We start from the raw sequence: 21,400 nt of genomic DNA, 5'->3' as shown, positions 1-21,400 counted from the left end.
TAGTGAAGAGCATCAGGAGGCACCCCAAGGCATAGGGGCTGGGACTGGCAGTAGGATGCCTTGCGGTGGACAGCCGAGCTCGATCCTTATAAAAGCTTTTTAACTGCAGCAGCTTTAGTGGACGCTACTGGAGCTGGAATTACCGCGGCTGCTGGCATGAGACTTGCCCTCCAATAGATCCTTGTAAATGGATTTAAAGTGTATTCATTCAAATTAGAGAGACAATTTAAATTAAAAAGCTTAGAGCTGCCTCCACCACAGGGGGGCTCGCTCGACCCACCAGCGGACAGGCACCAGTATTGGGAGAGGGGGGCTGGCCGTCAGGGTTCACCGCGGCTCTGGCACAAACCCGGCGACACGGAGGTGGCACGGGCAGGAGCGGACTGGCCGTGTCGGCTTCTCACTTTTTGGATTTTAGAAGGGCATGACATGCCTATATCTGTGTCTACCCCTCCTTTTACTCCTCCACCTCTTTTATTTTCGCATGACTATATGTACTTGTCACTTTTCCATGTGTTAGTTATGTCTTCTGAGCAGTTTGTCAGCTTTTGGACACCTTTGAAGGTGTTTTCTATGTGTTTCTATGTGTTTTTGTTTGCCTGCCATTGGTTTTAACGGTGTTCGAAGGTGTTCGACGAACAGTTCGACGAATAGTTCGGCGAACACACGGGTGTTCGACGAGCCGAACTGAACTCGAACACTACGGGGGTGGCTCAACACTAACTAGGACATCATCAGCAAATGCAGAGCACTTGTACTCGGTGCCTCCCACCTCAATCCACCTAATATTGGGGTTATGGCGAATTGATGAGAGCAGGTACTCCGTCACTAGGATGTATAAGAGAGGGGACAGAGGACATCCCTGCCTTGTCCCATTGGTGATTATGAAAGGTGATGAAAATGTTCCATTTATCTTCAGCCTAGGTGACGTATTGCGATACAGGGCCGTGATTTTGGCTATAAAAGGGTCCCCTAGACCCCTACCCCAAGCTTTTTAAGTGAATAATATATGGCGTGCCTGGAGACTCTATGGAATGCTTTCTCAGCATCCAACGAGAGTATCTAATTACAAATTTTTAACTGCATCTAGCCCAAGAAATACTTTGTGCCTAGTAGCAGTGTCTGCTAGTCAGCAGATTATCCCAGCTGTTAAGCAAGCTACACCACCTGTAGTTTGGACACTTAATTTTTTCAAAGGAAATGGTTCGGGCCCCCGGAACACTCAGTGAAGAGCATCGGGGAGGCACCCCAAGGCATAGGGGCTGGGACAGCTCAATCCTTATAAAAGCTTTTTAACTGCAGCAGCTTTAGTGGATGCTACTGGAGCTGGAACTCTTTTTTTTTATTTTATATAAAAGTACAAAAACACAAAAACAAAACACAAATATAAACCACAAATACAAACATTATACAAGAAAAACAAAAAACCCCAGCAAGACATAGCCCAAATCCAAAAATTATATTGAGTCCAACAAACTAACACATGACACTTGACACGAAACACAAGACACAAAACGTCTTCGTTCTTTCCAAAAGACCCCCCAGCAAGGGAAGACCTTCCGTACCTACCAGCCAGGCCACGCCCTAAAGCGCACAAGACCCCTAACATCCGCAACATTCATACCTGCACATTCACACCTAACCCCAAAAAGGAAAATTAAATAACAGGCCCACCGCAAAAAATAAGAGATGGGCCACCTGGCCAAAACTAACACTCTACACACAAATGTTTTTTTTTTTTTTTTTTTTCCCCCACCACCATTTTTAAACACCCAAGGTCCCACGAAAGTCTGTGGCCTCTTAACACCAACAAGGTCCCACGAAAGTTTGTGGCCATTTACGCGCAAAAAGGGTCCCTTTCCCGCATCCCGCAGGATGTCCATTTTTTTTTTTTATAAAAACACCCCTTCCCCCTCCCCCCCGAAACCCCCCACCCAACCTAAAACTACATCCCCCCACGCGCAATACACATATATATACATATAATACACATATACATACAATACACAACATAAAAAGTTTGTTTTAACACTTAGCAGTAACATGATAATTTCAAACCACAAAGAACCAACCATAAATCAAAAATCAGACCCAAGTTCAGTGCTTGCAAGCCCTATATTCCGATTCCAATACCGCAAAACAAAAAACTACAATGTGAGGGGAGCAGCCCACCACCAGGAAACTGGAGACTACAGAGGCTCTCACTCTAATCTAACACACAACACCCTGTCCCTCCCTATTAAAGAAAAGAAAAAACCTGTCCCTAGCGCCCTACCAATCTTTCCCTACCTGTCCCTACCTGTCCCTCACTGACCCTCACTACTAACCTAATACTAAACTACCTATCCCTGATGACTGTCCCTGTCTGTCCCTCCCTGACCCTACACAACGACCTGACCCTACAAAAAAAAAAATATAAAGTATAGAAGGAGATTAGCTCACCCTATCACAGACACGCATAACCTAACTCTCCCTAGGGCACATTGAATGAGAACCCCCTCCATAGAAGGGAAGCCCTCCCTGCACCCAGCCTCTCATACTCCAGCGAGCGCACTTTTGCCAGGTCACCCAGGATGTTCCTAATCACCTCTTCCCGGGGGAGGGCTTTCTGCTGGGTGGACACTAAGCGCCGTGCGTTCCACGTGTAAAACCTAGTCACTAAGCTAACTAAGAAAACAGTGCCCCGATCTCGGCCACCCAGGGACCTGAATGCCCCATAGGCCCACTCCGCATAGGAAAGGCCTGCCAGCCTGGGCCAGCCAATGGAAGCACCCACCCTACTGTAGACCTCTGTATTAAAGGGACACCGAAGCAGGAAGTGCTCCATGCTCTCAAGCATGCCGCCACACTCCTCGCGGGGACAATCCCGGTCATCAGAGTTCCTGTACTTCAGGTTGTCCCTCACATACAGTCTACCATGGAAGCAGCGCCAAGCCAAGTCCCAAAACTTCAAGTGGATCCGTTTAGAGTTCAATAACCCAAGCCCTACCTCCAGATCCCGGCTTGGGCAATCCTTGAGCGCCAGGGGCTTCTGAAAGTGGGTCAACAGGACCCTATTGTCAAGTAACCTCCTTGACAAGGTCCTGATCTCCCACACTCCCAGACCCCACCGACGGATCACCTTCAGAACCGGGGTAGCATAAGCCGGAAGATGCCCATGAGGCGTTCGAAGGTCCTTCACCTGCCCTCCTGTCTCCCATTCCTGGAAGAAAGGCCGAAACCACCCCCTACAGGAGAATACCCACGGAGGAGCCCTCTCTAACCAGAGGTTGGCGATGTTTGCCTTAATAAAGGTGTTTACTAGGAACACCACTGGGTTGACCATACCCAACCCTCCCAGTCTCCTCGTGCGGTACGTGACCTCCCTCCTGATTAGGTTCAGCCTATTCCCCCATAATAGTTGAAAGAACAGGCTGTAGACCCGTGTCCAAAGAGGCTCTGGCAAGATGCAGACACTGCCCAGGTATATTAGTAAAGGAAGCAAATACCCTTTGGCCAGGCTAACCCTCTCCCTCAGGGTCAGGGACCAGCCCTTCCACTGATCCACCTTCTGCCCTCCCAATTTTGCTGGGGGTAGTCCCCCGGGCCGAAACTGATGCCTAGTATTTTTGCTGTGGCCTGAGGCCCTGGAAGAGTGTCCGGGAGATCAAAACTAGGATCTCCCCCTCCCAGCCAGAGACTTTCACACTTATCCCGGTTGATCATGGACCCGGATGCCACCGAGTAGCGCTCAACCTCAGACATGACCCAATCTGCCTCCCCTCTCGAGGTTACAAAAAGGGAAACATCATCGGCGTACGCCACTACCCTCAAGGTGGCATCTGGCTCCACCTGGTCCATCCCGACTCCCACCAACGGTCCACGCTCCACCCTCCTTAGAAGGGGGTCAATCGCAAATACGTATAACAGTGGGCTCAGTGGACAGCCCTGGCGGACACCAGACTTCACCTCAAAAGGGGGTCCGACCCAAGCGTTCACAAGTGGAAAAGTCTCTGCCCCATTGTATAAAACTCTCAACCAATCAACACACCTCCCGGGCAGACCGTACCTCAGAAGGACGGACCAGAGGTACTCGTGGTTAACCCGGTCAAAGGCTTTCGCCTGGTCTAAAGACAGCAAGTACCCCTTCCAGTGACCTGACCTGCTCTGCTCCACTGCCTCTCGGACACCGAGCACAGCACTAAATGTGCTGCGGCCTGGAACAGAGCAGTGCTGGGCCCCCGAAAGGAGCCGGGGTGCAAATTTCACCAACCGATTAAAAAGCACCTTTGCCAGAACCTTTCGGTCCGTATTGAGAAGCGCTATGGGACGCCAATTCTCAATACGTGACGAGTCTTTACCCTTTGACAGAATATTCAGGGCTGTCTTCCTCATTGAACTGGGCAGAGCGTCCGAGGAGAGACACTCATTAAACACCTCAGTCAAGAGGGGGACCAAGGAGTCCCTAAAAGTCTTGTAAAACTCGGATGTTAAGCCATCCGGACCAGGCGACTTTTTGGGCCGGAGCCCATCAACCGCCCGTCTCACTTCCTCTTCCCTGATTGCTTCCACCAAAACATGAAGAGAGGGGTCATCCCCTGGCTCAGGGATGGTTTCAGCCAGGAAAGCCGACATCTCATCCCGATCAGGTTCCCTCCCCCCCAAGAGGTGCGAGTAGAAAGATCTGACCACCTCCAGGATCCCTGATTTGGATCTGTTCAGGGACCCCATACTGTCGATCAGTGCTGTTACCACCTTACAACTCACTGACATCCTGCAGTTCCTGTAAGGGTCGGGCGAGCGGTACCTCCCGAAATCCCTCTCAAAAACCAAGGATGTGTGCCTATCATACTGGCACCCCTTGAGCAAGGCCTTCACCCTAGAGACTTCCTCACGGTCCCCTCCAGTCGAGACGAGCTGCTCGAGTTTCCTCCCCAGATCCCGATACAGGCGGTGCCTGTTCAGGCACCTGAGGCTCGAGAGCTGACGGAAGAACCTTGCAACCCTTCTTTTGAAGATCTCCCACCACTCAGACTTAGTACTACAGAGACCCAAGAGAGGTACCTGGCTCTGAAGAAATTCCTCAAAGGATTGTCTTACATCAGCTTCTTCCAACAGGGACGAATTCAGCTTCCACAGGCCTCTCCCCATCCGGGGGGTCTCTGTAACATTCAAGGAAAAGAAAATGAAACAGTGATCGGAGAATTCCACCTCCACAGCGGACACTGCAGAAGAGACGGCCTCCTCCTTTAAATAAAACCTATCTATCCTAGACCTACTGCTACCCCTATGAAAGGTGAAACCCCCGTGACCTGGGGTGTGCCGGATGTGGACATCCACCAGGCGAGCTTCACTTGCTATGCTATTCAGGGCTATGCTATCATAAGCCAGCCGGTCTCCGGGGCCTCCCCTATCACGGGATCTAGTTACAGTGTTAAAATCCCCACCGAAGACCACCTGCCGGCTTGTAAAAAGATAGGGCTTGACCTTCAGGAAGAGACATTTACGGTCCCACTTAGATTGCGGGCCGTAGATATTAATGAGCCGGAGCTCCTGTCCCCTCATGAAGACGTCAAGAACCAAGCACCTCCCCATTTCTACCTCAATCACCTGTCTGCATTCCACCGAAGCGGCCTTAAAAAGGACCGCTACCCCGCTATACGGCTCGGCCGCAAGAGACCAGTATGAGGGCCCACACCTCCACTCCCTATTTGCTTTATAAATGGCCCCCATGTCCGTTAGTCTGGTCTCCTGCAAAAATAAGATGTCAGCCTCAACTCGGGTGAAAAAATCAAAGGCCGTAAATCTGGCCGCATCTGACTTTATACTGGCGACATTAATCGACGCCAGAGTCAACGGGGTAGGTTCCGCCATCATGGGTGATTGAGTTAGATGGCCTTCTTTTTCCCCGTAACCCCCTTTTTCCTCTCGCCTTCTGAGGAGGAGCCCGAGTCACCCCTCCTCTTTAGGGATACCGAGGTGTCCATCCCGCCCCTCCAGCATCGGAGACTTCCTTCCTAGCACAGGTTTCCTCGCCTCCAGACCCCGGGGCAGTCCCCCCTCCAGGGGCAGCCGAGTCTCCCGGGGACAGACCCCGCCGCCCCCTGAAGGCACCCCAGATGTTGTCTCCGGCTCCTTACCCCCAACCTCCGACACAGCAGAGTCATCGAGGGCTTGGAACCGATTGGAGAGGGGGATCAGAGGGGAGCCGGTGAGCCCTTCCATAGGCACCGTAGTGGTCAAGGGGGGGGGGATTTAGTTTTTTTTACCCTTTTCCTGTTCTTTTTCCTCCGACTACTGGTACTTTTGTCACCTGATTTTTTTGGCTGCTCCACCACCTCCTCATCCAGACTTTCATACTGGGAGGAGTTATCGGAAGCAGCCGCCTCCTCCCTCTCCATCCTCCTGATCTCTTTGCTCACCGCCTTTTCCCCCAGGGCCTCAGAGGCTCCAGCTGCAACCTCCGGGGAGGGGACAGTCATCACCCCAGTCGCCTGGGGCTTATCCTGCCCCCTGTCCCTTCGGCGCCTCACCTGTTGCCACTGGTGGGCAGGTGTATTTGCCTCGCCTTTCCTCCCTGACCCCTCAACTCCCCTCCCGCCCCCACCTCCAGTTCCAGCAGAAGATGAACCACTGGGGACCCCCCCGCGGCCCTTCTCTGCCTGACCAGAGATGGTGTTGGAAAAGGAATGTGGGCAGCGGCTAAACGGGTGACCTAGATCACCACACAGGTGACATCTAATGTCACCACAGGCCGCGGCCAGATGACCTACCCCGCCACACAAGGCACATTTCTGCACCTTGCAGCCCGCGCTGAAGTGGCGGGGGTCACCGCACCTGTGGCAAACCTTCGGCTGCCCCTGGTAGAAGATCAGGATCCTGTCCCTCCACAGGAATGCCGAGGAGGGGATGTGAGTGACAGTACCACCTGAAACCTTCAATTTCATCATGAAGGTCCAGCCCCCTGACCAAATGCCGAACTCGTCCCTGTTCTTCTTTGGGACCTCTGTGACTTCCCCATAACGAGAAAGCCACGTCATAATATCGATCCCTGAGAGTGACTCGTTATTTGTTAGAACGGTCACCCTCTTTACGCCATTTTTGCGAGACACCGCCTGTACGGCAAAGTCTCGCCAGCCGGGCTCCCCCTTCACCAGTTCAAAATTCGACCAGAAAAGCTCTAAGCCCTCCGGCCGAACAAAACTGATGTCAAAGATGGAGGTACCAAAAGGATGGATCAGGGCAAAGATGTCAATTGCCCTGAAGTCCATCTTCAGGAGGAGCTCCACGACCCTCGCTCTAGGCGGGCACGCTTCACTACCCTTCCACCGAAGACGGACTACATTCCTCCTGGCCACCCCCTGCCCGGCTGTCGGGAGGGACCACACTGTTTCCCCCTCCCTTTTATCTTGGAAGGCAGCCTGGCCATGCCTGTCCAGCCAAAAGGCCAGATCCACCTCTCTTTCCTCTACTGTGATCATCCGTTCTCCCTTCTTGAGGGCCTCCAGAAAACGGCGTCGCAAGTCACCGTCCCTGAGGTCCAGAGGCGAGGAAACCCCCCGAGAGGACACCGAGGCCCCAGGCACTACCCCCGCAAAACTCCGGGGGCTCGCGGCCGGGGGAGCAGATGGACCAGTCCCCCCCCCGTGCTCCCAGCTACCAACAGACACTCCATTTACGCACCCCACCATTTGCATCCCCAGCCACAGACACATTCATACCCACACCATCCCCATTTGTGTCTATAATCACCCCACTCGCCCCGCTCCCACTCCCATGTGCACCGGGGTCAATGTTTTTCTTTTTTTGTGTACACTTTCTGGGCACAGTTTCACTACCACCGTCCATATTACTTGTGTTGCCAGTACTGCCGCCTGCTGGTGGCATCTTCCCTGCCAGGGGGTTCACTTTTAATGCTGCTGGCCTATCAAGCACCACACTGCAGGACTTAAGCAGTGCAGCACCACTGCTCCCAGCATACCTGGAGCTTCCTGATTTACTGGCAGGAAGAGAGCCAGGTGTAGCTCCTCCCACTGCACCATCCAGCCCTGCTGCAGCTTTCCTGGATACCCGCAGTGCCGGATCCCCTGCCCCAGGTAAGCCCCCAGACACAGCGGACCCCGGCACACAGGCACCCGCATCAGCTACAGCAGCAGCCCCCACACTGGCACTGGCCACAGCTGTGGTGTCTGTTGCTCCAGGAGCAGCCACCGGCGCCGGCGCTAAGCCCCGCCCCCTGGGCGTGGCCACACCCACATGGGCAGACCCGGCTCGGGAAGCCACGCCCCCCAGCGCCCGGCAGCACAGTACTGCTCACTGTGGCCACTCCTACATGGGCGGCCCCCACCTGTGAAGCCACACCCCCTGCACCCGGCAGCACAGTGCGGCCCTCCGTGGCCACTCCCACATGGGTGGGGGACGCCAGGGAGGCCACGCCCCCCGAAAATGGCCACGACGGGACCCCCAAAACCGGCCCGGAGCTGGGTCTACTCTCGGGGGTCCCTGATCCAGCGGCACCAATTCCCGGAGGCACAGCTCCCCCCACCGTCACTCCCTTAGCCACAAAGAGCTTGGCCACAGCAACTCCGGCGGCCGGCCCCAGGCTAGGCCACTCCCCCTCGGCATCCACCGGCGGCAGAGCCCTCAGCGCCGACCCCTTACTGGGCCCCTGCGCCGGGGGCCCCGACTTCGCCACGGACCCCGCTGGGGGAGCAGGCCCCACCACCTTCCTTTTACGAACCGGCTCTGCCGGAGCTGCAGGCCCCGCACTTTTTGCCCCGCCAGATGCCTTACCGGATGCCTGGGTCCCCAAAAGTGATCCAGATTTAACGGATCCGTGAGTGAGGGACCCAGACACTTTCCCAGCACACGCCGCCGGAGATGCGGCCCCGGCTGCCGGTGTGCCGCCAGCAGAGCAGGTGGCAGCGGCAGTTACGCTCGCCGCCCCCCGCACGCCAGCAGGCACACCAGGTGCCAGGCCAGCCCCCTCTCTCACAGGGGACCCAGCCTGAGCACCACCATGGTTTTTGCCCGCCGCCGGGCCGCCCTCCGTGCCATGCTCCATGTCAGACAAATCCGACACACCACCTTCATTACTACAAACAGAGGCGGCGCTCTGCGTACCATGGCCTATAGTCTCCCCGCCCCTTCGCTGCAGACCCACATCAGGGCCCGAGCCGGGTGGGTGGCGGGTGCCGCACAACGGGACCGGGGGGCCCCAGAGAGGGGGACATACACAAATTTATGTGTTACCGATGTTTTCTTTTTCATAGCTCTCTTCGCTTTCCTCTTCATCCCCCTCCCGGTTGCCTCATCCTCGCAGATCTCATCCCCGAACGTCAGCTGGTTAAAACGTACCGGGGACTCAATCTGCCTGATCTGCTTCATGACGAGGCAGCCCCCCTCACTAGTACTACCACCATCCTCATCCTCCCCTTCGCTCCCGCTGCCCTCTGAAGGGCTAGAGTCAGATGGGAGAGCCATCTGCTGAGGGGCTATCCCGCTATGCGATGCCTGGAGATCACTTACCAGGCCACCAGATGGCGGGTAGGGTGCAACCTCCTCCTCACAGTCCTCTTCCTCCTCATCCTCCACCGCCACCACCTGGCTGGAGCTCCGTGACCCCTCCAGAGATCCACCGGCCATGGCTCTGAACCGGTCGTCGTTCTCCAACTTTTCTCTGAATGGCCCGCTGCCGGCCAGGATGGTACACCGCCGGTTCTCCACCTCCTGGATGGCCTTCTTAATCCTCCTGACCGCGGCAGATAGCTCAGGCTTCTTGCTGCTAGAGGCCCTGTCGGACCTCTCCTGAGCTACCCTCAACTCCCCCCAGAGGGATTTTAGCTTCCTAGAGGCGTCCTCATACTCGCAGAGGTGCGCATGGATGCGGGAGCCATAGATGACAGTGGACTCCTTCGCCACCTTGGTGCCCCAATCAGGGGGCACCGCTGCAGCACCCCTGCACGTACTCGGCCTACCTCCGGGGGGAGGAGCTGCCGCGGCCGTGGCCTCGGGGGTCCCTCTGGTCTTCATGCCGGACGCCTTGCCTTTTCCGGACCTGGTCATCCCAGCCACGATGGTATTCCTCCTGCCCCCCGCTGGCTTGGACCGGGGGGCAGGAGCTGGGGGCCCAGCCCCGGAGGCCAGTCCCACAGCAAGCCTCCTTTGCTGGGAAGGGGGCAGACAAAAAGTCCCAGATGGTAAAGGCAAAACCTCCCTTCCCAGGAGCTCTCTCCACACACCAAACACAGCAGCACATGGCAGGCTCCACCTCTTCCTCCTCCTGCAACCGTGGCTGCTGGCATGAGACTTGGCCTTCAATAGATCCTTGTAAAAGGATTTAAAGTGTACTCATTTAAATTAGAGAGACAATTTAAATTAAAGAGATTAGACCTGCCTCCACCGCAGGAGGGCTCGCTCGACCCACCAGCGGACAGGCACCAGTATTGGGAGAGGGGGGCTGGCCGTCAGGGTCCACCACGGCTCTGGCACAAACCCGGCGACACGGAGGTCGCACGGGCAGGAACGGACTGGCGGTGTCGGCTTCGCACTTTTTTGGTTTTAGAAGGGCATGACATGCCTATATCTGTGTCTCCCCCTCCTTTTACTCCTCCACCTCTTTTCTTTTCGCATGCCTATATGTACTTGTCACTTTTCCATGTGTTAGTTGTGTCTTCTGAGCAGTTTGTCAGCTTTTGGACACCTTTGAAGGGGTTTTCTATGTGTTTCTATGTGTTTTTGTTTGCCTGCCATTGGTTTTAACGGTGTTCGACGAACAGTTCGACGAACAGTTCGGTGAACATACGGTGTTCGACGAACCGAACCGAACTCGAACACTACGGGGGGGGCTCAACACTACATCACACATAGACAGAAACATGTCAGTCACATATATAAGAAGTACAGTGACAGTGTTGGTTACTGTACTTGTCATTTAGTGTTAAAGGATTTATTTAAAAAAATAATAGCGTTTTCATGCACCGTCTCTTTAAAAAAGCCGGATGGCAATTCAGCATCGGTACCCGACAATTTAAAACAGAAAGAATAGAGCATCACACATAGATTAGATAGATTGAAAAATGTCAGTCACATATATAATAAGCACAGTGATAGTGTTGATTACTGTAGCCGGCAATTAGTCTCTAGCGGAGGTTAAGCAGACGGCTGGGGCAGATGTTTGAAGCCTGGGAAGGGGGTAATACCCACAGAGCTTCCCAGGCTACTAATGTCAGCCCCAGCTGAATACCTAGCCTTTACTAGCTATTAAAATGGGGGACCCCAAAAAAATATGACGTGGGGTCCCCCCTATTTTAATAGCTAGCAAAGGCTAGGCAGACAGCTGAGGGCTGATATTAATAGCCCAGGAAGGGTGCCATGAATATTGGCCCCCTCCCAGGCTAGAAACACCAGCCGTCAGCCGCCCCAGAAATGGCGCATCCATAGGATGCGCCAATTCTGGCACTTAGCCTCGCTCTTCCCACTGCCCTGTAGCAGTGGCAGTGCTGTAATAGGGCTGGGGTTGATGTCAGCTTATAATGCCAGCTGACATCAAGCCCAGGTTAGTAATGGAGAGGCGTCTATAAGACACCCCCATTAGTAACTTCATAGTCAAAGTAAAAAAAAAAAACACCCAGAATAAAGTCCTTTAATTGAAATAAACACACAATTCTTCATTGTTCTAAATTAAACCATACTTACCATCACGCCCTTTCCAGCTGAAGCCAATGTCTTCTGCAATAAAAGTAAAATAATTAATCAACATCATCCTTACCTTTCCATGGTTCCCACGATGGCTCCAGCTCTGCTACATAGAGATGACAGGCTGGATCGCAGCAGAAAGCCCCCAGCTGTCTGCCTAGCCTTTGCTAGCTATTAAAATAGGGGGGACCCCACATCATTTTTTTGGGGAGTCACCTTTTTAATAGCTAGTAAAGGCTAGGCATTCAGCTGGGAGCTGATATTAGTAGCCTGGGAAGCTCCGTGGGTATTACCCCCTTCCCAGGCTTCAAACATCTGCCCCAGCCGTCTGCTTAACCTCCGCTAGAGACTAAAATTACGGGGAACCCCACGCCAATTTTTTTTTTAATAAATGCTTTATTTTAACACTAAATGACAAGTACAGTAATCAACACTATCACTGTACTTATTATATATGTGACTGACATGTTTCTATCTATCTAATCTATGTGTGATGCTCTATTCTTTCTGTTATAAATTGTCGGCTACCGATGCTGAATTGCCGGCCGGCTTTTTTAAAGAGACGGTGCATGAAAACACTATTATTTTTTTTAATAAATCCTTTAACACTAAATGACAAGTACAGAAACCAACACTGTCACTGTACTTCTTATATATGTGACTGACATGTTTCTATCTATCTAATCTATGTGTGATGCTCTATTCTTTCTGTTCTAAATTGTCGGCTACTGATGCTGAATTGCCGGCTGGCTTTTTTAAAGAGAGTGTCTTCTGAGCAGTTTGTCAGCTTTTGGACACCTTTGAAGGTGTTTTCTATGTATTTTTATTTGCCTGCCTTTGGTTTTAACAGTGTTCGACGGTGTTCGACAGTGTTCTACGAACCGAACCGAACTCGAATACTACGGGGGTGGCTCAACACTATTTGAGAGCTTTACAGCTCCATAAGATGTGAGTCAGACTGCCAGTAGCATTACAATTCCTCCAGCAAAGGGGGGACTTAGTGTTCTGAATTTTATGAAGTTTAAGCGGAGTAAAATACCAGCGTTTTTAGATCTTGTAGCGGGTTTCTACAAGGGATGAGCAGAGAATGTCAGTATAGATAGATTCAAAGACTTTGTGCAGAAGATCATTCTTTATTTCTATACTTCGTTCTTTTTTCCATGCTTCTATATTTGTTTTATGTGGAAAGCGAGTGTCTTGGTTGAAGTTCTGATATATGTGACCAGTGTTTCAGAAAAGGGGAGTTAGTGGGTATTTGAACATCTGAGCTATATTTTGAGGCAGAAAAAAAGTTTAGGTTGTGAGAGTTGAGGATGTTTTGAATCTTCTTCCATGTCTTTTCTTCTAGAATGTTGAGTTTGAATTTATCTCTAAGAGATTGAAAAGGTATGAGTTGTTTCTTGTCATCCATTATATCTGACATAAATTTAATGCCTAACTTCTTCCATTAATCTAGTTTGATTTTTGAGGTTAACAGTTCAAGAATATCTACAAATATCCAGGTTGGAGAAACCGTGGGGTAGCTTTTGTGAGATAGTTTTAGTAGTAATCTCCAAGAGAGAATTGCAGATTTAACTGTGATTTCTTCTGGAAGTCTCTTAGTTTTGTCGCATAAGTAGGAGAGGGTGATTAGGCTAAGTCTGCCACTGGGTTTCAAAGGTTCTTCTAGGGCTATCCAGGTCGACTTTTCTTTTTCTGCCCATCAATTCTGGCTAGGTTTGACTAAGGTGGCGTGGCAGTAGGCAGTTAAGTTGGGCAAGGAGAGTCCACCTCTTTTTTTTGTTCTTTTCTAGGACAGACCTAGCTACCCTAGGTTTCTTTTTAGCCCAGGTAAAGGTGACCAGCTGTGTATGAAATTTTTGTACCACTTCTTCGGGATTAATAAAGGGATAGATCTAAAGATGTATATGAGTTTTGGTAAAAGGCTCATTGTGTAGGCATTAATTTTGCCAAGCTAGGAGATTTCTAGTTTAGCTATATGCATAATGTCGATCTGTATGGTTTTGTAAATATCATTTAAATTTGTATCTATGATTGATGTTAATGGTTTGGTGAGTTTTATTCCAAGATAGCTGATGTTATTATTTTCACAGGACAGTTCAAACTCCATTTTAAGAGTTTCCAAGATTTGTGGATCAAGGTTTAGGTGGAGGACTTGGGTTTTAGTCAAATTTATTTTGTAATATGAAATTTTGGAGAAGTGTTTAACTGTGTCCAGTAGATTTCTAATTGAGTTAAGTGGGTTTGAAAGAGTTATAAGAATATCATCTGCGAACAATGAAATTTTGTATTGTCTCTGATGTATCTGGATACCACTTATTAGGGGATTTGCTCGAATTTTCTCAGCCAGAGATTCTATATAGAGATCGAAAAGGGTGCGAGAAAGGGGACAACCTTGCCTCGTGCCATTGGTAAGTGCAATTCCATCTGACAGAACATTGTTGGTCAGAATTTTTGCTGAGGGGCAAGAATAGAGAGATGTGATAGCATTTAAGATGTTTCCCTCAAATCCAAATTTTTTTAGAGTTTGAAAAAGGAAGCCCCAGTGGACTCTGTCGAACGCTTTTTCTGCTTCGACAGTGACCATCAGGGCGGGAGTTTTAGTTCTTTTAATATAGGATAGCAGATTAATGGCACGTCTAGTAGCATCAGACGTTACCCTTCCAGGGATGAATCCCACTTGATCTTTTTGAAGAAGCCTAGGGAAGATTTTTTGAAGTCTTGAGGTAATAGTTTTGGCGATGATTTTTAGGTCTGTATTTAGATGTGAGATAGGGCGGTAATTGATGACATTCTCAGTGTCACCCTTGTTTTTGGATATCACCGTGATTATTGCCTCCTGCATTTCTGCTGGGACGGTGTCTTGGTATGTAGTGGAGGAGTTGATAAGTTTAATAAGGAAGGGAGCAAGAGAGTTTTTAAAGTTTAGGTAATATTCGTTCTGTAGGCCGACTGGGCCGGGAGATTTGCATTTTGCTAATGAATTGATTGTCGCCAAAATTTCTGTTTCAGTAAAGGGGGAATTGAGAAAGTTTAAGTCTTCTTTTGAAAGAGAGGGGAGTTGGATAGAGTCTAGGAATTTGTCTATGTCAGACTTTGAGGGAGAGATTTCTATTGGGTCTTCTTTCAGATTATAGAGCTTTCTATAGAAACTGGCAAAAACATTCGAGATGTCTTTCGGGTTTTTATGTATTGAATTTTGCTTATCTTTGATTTTGAGGATTCTAGTTTTGTGTCTATGAATCTTAATTTTGTTGGCAAAGAGTTTAGATTGTTTGTCCATGCAGTTGTGGAAATTGCTTTTGATAGTAGGGATGTATTTGTCATATTCAGATGTTAGCAGATTCTTTAGTTGAACTCGCAGTTGAAGGATTTCTGTGTGAGTTTTAACATTAGGGGACATTTCTAGTTGGATCTCTAAGTTTTTGATTTTTTGAATAATGTTTTCAGAATTTTTAATGTTGTTGTGTTTTAGTCTAGAGTTGAGTTGAATTAGGTGGCCTCTTATTACTGCTTTATGAGCGGCCCAGAGGGTTGAAATTGCGATGTTTTCTAAATCTTTCTCCTGAAAATAAAGATTTATAGAGTTTTGTATTGCTTCTTTATATTGTGGGTGGTGGAATAGGTAAGAATTTGCTCGCCAGAGCTTTTTTACAGAGTGGGTGGGGCCATGGGTGACTTAGAAAATAATCGGTGAGTGGTCAGACCACGACCTGGAAAGGATATTAACAGATTTAATGTTTTGAAGTGTACGGATATCAGTTAAGAGTAGATCAATTCGGGCAAATGATTTATGGGTGTCAGAGTAGTGGGTGTACTCAACTGAGGAGGAATTAATGCAGCGAAAGGCATCAAAAAGTTCCTCTCTATTTAACCAGGGATTGAGTGAAGTGTTTAAATTCCTAGATTTGTTGAAAGAATCCAAGGAAGGGTTAGGTACTGCATTAGTCTCCAAATATGAGTAACTGTCATTTTTGTGATTCATGTATATTTTTGATTAGTCTTTTGAGGAAAGGAATTTGTCCGTTCTTAGGGGCATACACGTTGACTAGGGTGTAGCATGTATCATTTATTTTGCAGATGAGAATTAGAAAGTGGCCATCTTCATCTTTAATTAAGTTGATCTTTTCAAATTTAACAGTGTCTTTGACAGTGATAGCTACCCCTGCCCTTTTCTTTTTATCAGAAGATAAAAAAATATTTGGGTAGTTTTTGTTTGAGAATTTAGGTGGATTATCAATTGAAAACTTAGTTTCCTGTATGCCTGCAATGTCAATATTTAATTTTGTAAGTTCTTTCCATATTAGGAATCGTTTCTGGGGTGAATTTAGACCTTTAATGTTGTAGGATAAGAATTTGTTAGCCATAGTCTGAGTCAGGAGCTTGGGTAGCAATGTGGAATTTTTCATAAGATAGAGTGCATAGGGGTAAAATTTTGAGATAGTAATTCTGTGACTTCCATTTTCAAGAGGGGTTAACGGTAAATGAACGGTGAATGAACAACCGGGTTCAGAGGCACCTGTAAATTTTAAGGGACTTGTAGGTCACTAAAGAACTGGTAGAGCGGAAGGGTCAAAGCAAATGTAAAACTTCCGAGGAGACTAAAGTTTTAGCCTTTGTGCCAAGGCTGGACCTTAGTTAGAGAGAAATGGGTTAAGTGTTTAGGTGTGATATGAAGCTTCATGTATTGGATATATGGAGATCCTTAAGAGTTTTTAATCCCGCTGCTGTCTCGTCAATTGTAATCATCTTTTGTTTAAAGGAGAAGATGACATTAGTGGTTGGTCGTCTCCATCTGTAAGGAATTTTTTTCTCTTGGAGGATATTAGTGATCAGTTTCAGTGCCTTGCGTCTAGTCATAGTCTCTTTTGATAAGTCTGTGAAGACTTTAATTTTCCCGAATGGAGAGGGCAATGTTTTATTGATCCTTAAGAAGTTGGTGATCTGGTCCCTCGTCTGATAAAATTAAAATTTTACTATGACATCTCTTGGGATATCATTGGGGAGATGGGATGGCTTGGGTAGTCTATGTGCTCTTTCTAATGAATATTGGATATCCGATAAGGTGGGAATTGTTGTTTTAATCAGGTCTTTCATGAACGACATGAGTTCAGGGTTTTTGACCTTTTCCGGAATTCCTCTAAATTTGAGGTTGCTGCAGCGGTCTCGTTCCTCTCTATCCGCTAGTTTATCTTTCAGAAACTTTATTTCTTCTCTCATCAGGTCTTGTGCTTTTTTGAATTCTTTATTTTCCTTCTTCAGGTCAAGTACTGCTCTCTCATTATTTTCTGTTCTGGAAAGAACTGTCACTAGTGAGTATCGCATGTCATCAAACTGTTCTGTGAGGTCTTCCTTTAGAGACTGCTTGAAAGCAGAGCAGAGTTTGTGAAAAAAGTCTCTATCCATAGGTTGACTCACGTCGAAGTTCAGTAAAGGGTCATTTTCAGAGTTATCCTTTCTTGATCTTCGTCGAACTGGGCTTTTGAATTTAGTCTCATCTTCAGAGTCAGTATCGTCTGGAAGACTGTAATTTAGGTGAGGTTTGGTCGGTATTTCTCTTTCTTTACGTTTAGTGATGAGTTGTGAATTTTCATATGCCATCAAGTCTTCAGGGGATGATCTTTGATTTTCTGGATGAGTTTCAATTATTTCTGAGTTGCCTTCAGGTTTTAGGTCAGTGGTAGTTTGAACCGAAGAGGTTGAGTTTTTCTTGATCTTTATCTGAATCGGTTGTTTGGTCATTATTAGCTGGTTTATTATTAAGATTGGATTTTGTCTTTGGATGCATTTTATTTGGATTAGTGTTAGTGTTAGGGAGATCTCTTTAATCGGGCTCGATATTTGGAGTTTCAGATCTTGGAACGGAAGCAGTGAGAAACAGTTGAATGATTTAGAAGGAGATCAAGAGTACATTATGTCTAGTTATAGAAATATGTGTGTAATATTGAGTAGCTTATTACAAGGAAGTAGCGTTAGATGATGGCTAGATTGTAATATGTAAGATTTTTTGTGTGGGGAGGAGGGGAGGAAGGAGAGGTGAAGGTGGACAGTAGTAGGGAGGGTTTGTAATTGTCGTAGCTTATATATGTGAGGTTTTGGGTTTGTGATGGGTGTCTTGGCTCTGTAGAGGTGGCAGAGCTCTCAGTAGCAGTAATAGGTACTTAACAGTACAGTTTACTTTACAATAATTGTTATTTCAGTAACAATGTAAAGAAGAGGAACGGCACTTATACAAGTAGTAGTAGTAGAAGTAGGATATACAATCAGCAGATAATACACATAAACATAAAAGTGCAAGTCAAATTTAGTAGCTGGATCAATAGTTAGTATTGTTGTCCAGAGATTTGACTGTAGCTTTAAAACACCAGTAAAGCAGACCTGTAAGAGGCAAAGTTACCACCATTAATATAATAAAGGTAATGTTGGGGTGTCCGATGGTCTCTTCTGTCTGCGTAGCTTGGGCACAAAGGAGACCCGTCAGCCTCACTTGCTAGTAGAGTCGATCTAATCTGGACGAGGGATCAGCTGCTTGATCCAACAGAAACTTAGCCTGTCTGCAGGATCCAGCACTTGTGTTCTTCAAGGTTACCCGTGCTTTTGGCCAGCACTGAGGGAGTTAATTGCAGAGTCTGCTCTCTGGGAAGCTATTTGAGCTCGCCCCGCACTTAGTTAAAATTACTGTGCTCTCCTGCTTGTGTGCTGAAGTGCTACACTGATGATATATGTGCAGAGTGCTGTCTGGAACTGACGTCTGCGAGGCTTGTGTTCGGTGGGGGTCCGCCGACCCTATTTGATTGAAGTTCCTCTTCTCTTCTGTGTCGTTGATCACTGGCTGAGATCCAGGTCTGTGTGGCTTGTGTATGGTGCAGACTCGCAGGTCTGTTTTCTATGGAAGTTGCTGCAGGAGCTGTTGCATAGAGACCTTTGCTGACATCAACAGTGCAGACGTCAGCTAGCTGCAGGACTTCTTTGTGGCTGTAGATCCCTCCACCAGCACTGCTTGTTCGTGTTTCTGGAGCTGGAAAGTAGTTCCTCAACGGCGGGGAAACAAGGAATATATCAGAAGGAGATGGCAGAAATTCTCCTTCAGGTCAGCAAGGTCTTCACCCATAAAGAGAAGATAAATAACAGATGGCACTGATCCTCCACTTCAGTCTGATCTCCTGCTGTGCTTTGTCACAATGATTTATTGATGCAGGCACTAGTGTTACCGGTTGGAAACTGGAGAATGTACAGTGGGCTCACTTGGATAAGCTTGGGAGTCCTGTGCTTGTAAGAAGTTATTTTCTGCCTCTCTTGTTAGGAGAAGAGAGGGAGACAGGGAGATGTTGCAGCCAATAATGGCATCTGTGGGTCTTGTCCCGCAGCAGGCTTGAGCTTCAGAGGAGCTGTTTTGTTATGAATATCTCTCCAAGAATGTTCAGAAGTGGATCAAAATGATCCCTGAGCTTTCGTAGATTGGTCAAGTAGCTTTGATAGGGTACTTTTGCCTTAAAAAAGGCAATTTCCCCAGTTGCTTGGTATACAGCACAGGAGCACACAAATCTTGTGTCTCTTACATTAGGCTGCAGGCCACGCCTCCTCGCTGCTACAATCTTAAAACTTCTAATATCCTAATAAAATAAAAGAACATTAGGCTATGGTCACACTATCATTATTTTGTCAGTATTTCACATCAGTTTTTGTAAGCCAAAACCAGGAGTGGGTCAAAAATGAAGAATTGGTGCACGTGTTTCTATTATACTTATTCTCTGATTGTTTCTTACCTGGTTTTGGCTTACAGATACTGATGTAAAATACTGACCAAATACTGATAATGTGACCATAGCCATAAAGGGATAATCATTCAATGTTTGACAATTGCTAATTTTTAGACATTTTTTGGTCAAATTTCTGATATTTTTTATAAATAAACATAAAACATACCAACCTAAATGTACCATTATCATAAAACATAATGTGTCGTGAAAAAACAATCTCAAAATCACTGGGATATGTTGAAATATTCCAGGGTTATTGCCACATAAAGTGACACATATCAGATTTATAAAATTTGGTCTGCATAATTATTTATATGGATTGTAATGTATATACAGTCATGGACTAATAGTGCAACCTTTAAATTGTTCCAAAAAATTCAGTATTTCTCCCGGAAAATTAAAGCAATTACACATATTTTGTTATACTCATGTTTATTTCTTTTGTATGTTTGGGATCAACACAAAAAAACATAGAAAACAAGGAAATTGGACATAATTTCACACTAACCCCCAAAAATGGGTAGGACAAAATTATTGGTACCTTTCAAAAATTGTAGGTAAACAACTTTGTTTCAAGCATGGGATGCTCGTTCAAACTCATCTGTGGCAAGAAACAGGTGGGTGTGGGCAATATAAAAATCCCAACTAAAACCAGGTAAAAAGGGGAGAAGTTGAGTCAGTCTTTGCATTGTGTGTCTGTGTGTGACAAACTAAGCATGGAGAAAAGAAAGAGCAGAAGAGAAATCTCTGAGGACTTGAGAACTGGAACTGTTAAAAAATATCATCAATATTAAGGTTATAACTCCATCTCCAGAGATCTTAATGTTCCTTTGTCCACAGTGCTCAACATAATCAAGAAGTTTACAACCCATGGCACTATACCTAATCTCCCTGGACGTAGACGGCAGAGAGAAATTGATGAAAAGTGGCAACGCATGATTGCCCGGAGGGAGGATAAACAGCCCCAATCTAGTTCCAACGAAATTCAAGCTGTCCTGCAGGCTCAGCATGCATCAGTGTCAGAGCGAACTATCCGTTGACATTTGAATGAATCGAAACACTATGGCAGGAGACCCAGGAGGACCCCACTGCTGAAACAGAGACATAAAAATGCTAGACTGCAGTTTGCCAAAATGTACGTGAATAATGCCAAAATCCTTCTGGGAAAGTGACTTGTGGATAGATGAGACCAAGATAGAGCTTTTCAGTAAAGCACATTATTCTACTGTTTACCAAAAACGGAATGAGGCCTACAAAGAAAAGAACATAGTATCTATAGTGAAATATGTGGAGGTTCAAAGATGTTTTCAGTTGTTTTGCTCCCTCTGGAACTGGCACCGTGAAACCTGAAGATTATTAAATGATTTTGGTTGCAATGCAGTGGCCAGTGTCAGAAAGGTGGGTTTAGATCCTACACACGTGGTCAAAATTGTTGGTACCCCACGTTTAATGAAAGAAAAACCCACAATGGTCACAGAAATAACTTGAATCTGACAAAAGTAATAATAAATTAAAAATCTATGAAACTGAACAAATGAAAGTCAGTCATTGCTTTTCAACCCTGCTTCCACAGAATTTAAAAAAAAATTAAACTCATGAAATAGGCCTGGACAGAAATAATGGTACTCTTAACTTAATATTTTGTTGAGCAACCTTTTGAGGCAATCACTGCAATCAAACAGTTCCTGTAACTGTCAATGAGACTTCTGCACCTCTCGACAGGTATTTTGGCCCACTCCTCATGAGCAAACTGCTCCAGTTGTTTCGTGTTTGAAGGTTGCCTTTTCCAGATGACATGTTTCAGCTCTTTCCAAAGATGCTCAATAGGATTTAGGTCAGGGCTCATAGAAGGCCACTTCAGAATAGTCCATCGTTTTCCTCTTAGCCATTCTTGGGTGTTTTTAGCTTTTTGTTTTGGGTAATTATCTTGCTGCAAGACCCATGACTTGCGACTGAGACCAAGT

The sequence above is a fragment of the Phyllobates terribilis genome, unplaced genomic scaffold (genome assembly GCF_046119375.1).
Source record: "Phyllobates terribilis strain yellow unplaced genomic scaffold, ASM4611937v1 Scaffold_1__5_contigs__length_1240528914, whole genome shotgun sequence".
NCBI classification, from domain to species: domain Eukaryota; kingdom Metazoa; phylum Chordata; class Amphibia; order Anura; family Dendrobatidae; genus Phyllobates; species Phyllobates terribilis.
This window is presented reverse-complemented; position numbering follows the sequence as displayed.